The following is a 2,024-nucleotide window of genomic DNA, read 5'->3' on the forward strand; positions in this document are numbered from 1 at the left end:
GAAGTATATTTCACCAAGAACCGGCTTTCTGCTACATAGTCACCATCTATTCATACCACATTTTTCAAGTCTCTGAATTTACTCAACAACCATTTAATCTTTGAGTGTTTCTCCAGATGCGACAGATAAGTTGCCGAGACCTTACCAGGGAAAGATGAAGCAGCAGCTACACATAGAACCTGCTGCACAAAATATACTTAAATTCAGCTCACCTTCCAAATCCAGAAACCTCCTGAGCAACCAGTTTAAGGAAAACAAAGGTCACCTTGAAAACACCTGTGACTTCCTGGATTCAACTGTCATTTGTTTTCTTTGCATCAACTACTATTTTAATACGCAAAATAATTATCATGAAGAATACTTTACTACAACTCAGTAAACACTATCACATTTGTTATTTGGACCTTCAAAACTGTGACTCAGCAAAACCACCCAGTAATAAAATTAACTCTCCCAAAAGAAAAAAAAAAAAAAAGCTTTAAATATACAGCTAAGGAAAAACTTCCAGTACCTTGCCATTCTCCTATGTTGCACTGTAATGCTCTGCAAAGTCTTTTATTTACATGTTAAAAAGACTGCATATACAACTTTCTCAAGTAAAGAAAATTTTTCACAACTGTCAAATATAAAAATAGCAAATATAATATATTGATGCTTCTTAGGTTTAGAATCTAGATTAAGTCCTTTGATAGAAATATTATATAATAACTACATGTAAAAAGTAAAGCATCAGCTGTACGGGAAGGTTACACTGCAGCAGGCTATTCAAGACATAGGAATTAAGAAGCAAATTACTACTTTAAATTTTATCCACATGCAAAACTTGACCAGGTGTAATGACAAATTTAATACACATTACTATGCCATCCCATCCCACATCCTACCTTCTCGTGGATGCTCTTAATCTGAACCCTGCGTGAGCTTACAACACAACAATTCATGTACTTAATCATTTTTGTTAGTGCATCCAGTGACTTGCAGGACGTAACAGACACAAAGATGTCAGCTGCTATTTTAGATCAACATTCACAAGAAAAGCCCAAAATCATATGGGACATGACAATGGGACCTTCTTAGTCGCATACATACCACACAAAAAACTCTGTAAAATCATTACTACAAGAGCATCTACTTTTTGCAGAACTGGAAAAAAAACAGTTACTCGCAGCAAAGAACAGAAGTAAGCACACACTGTTCCAGAAACAGCAGAATCAAATCCTCTGTTGTACAGGATATACCAAATATGCAGGAGGTCAGACACTTACTCCAACTGTCGCAGTACGCCATACTAATCTTTCCACATTTGAAAACACAAATCAAAGATGATGCTTTCAGTGTAGGCTACTTGTGACCAGCTGAACCGAGCAAGCTTCCAGGTCAGGATTTAAGACAACTCCAGTATGGAGTGGAAAGGCCGACAAGCCCGAGCTCGGCCACAACCCTCCCACCCACACCCAGGACGCATAGTTGCCACGCCACAACACCAACGCGAGAGGCTCAGTCCCCCCAGCGCATTAAACGAAGCACAGGGGGTAACAACATCAGGAGACGGAGACGGGTCCTCGCTGCGTGGGACCGTGTCCTGCTCGCCCCACGTCTTTGGGCTTTCAACCAACACAGGCAGTGCCACCTGAGACACAGCGTGACCGCATCGGGTTTGTTCATTTATTTACACTATTATTATTTTATTTTTTTGTTGTAAAATTCGTATTTTTTAAATTTGTTCCGTTTTTCAAGAACAAAGGAGCGCCACGGTACCGCACCACCTGCCTTGCTCAGCAGGGCAGTGGGATGGGCTGTCACCGTCACATGTCCCTTCATACAGACAGCAATATTCTTTAGCAGGGATTAAAACACTCGCCTACAACCCATCAGCGAAAATAAACACAAATAACAAAAAATTAATACATACAGCAATTCCGTGTAAATCAACCGAGAGATTCTTTAACGTACCGCGGGCAAACGTATGTTCAATCGCCGGGCGCCCCTCAGGGAGAAGGCGGGAAGGCCACCAGCCCCCCCCC

The sequence above is a fragment of the Charadrius vociferus genome, unplaced genomic scaffold (genome assembly GCF_000708025.1).
Source record: "Charadrius vociferus isolate BGI_N301 unplaced genomic scaffold, ASM70802v2 scaffold516, whole genome shotgun sequence".
Taxonomy (NCBI): domain Eukaryota; kingdom Metazoa; phylum Chordata; class Aves; order Charadriiformes; family Charadriidae; genus Charadrius; species Charadrius vociferus.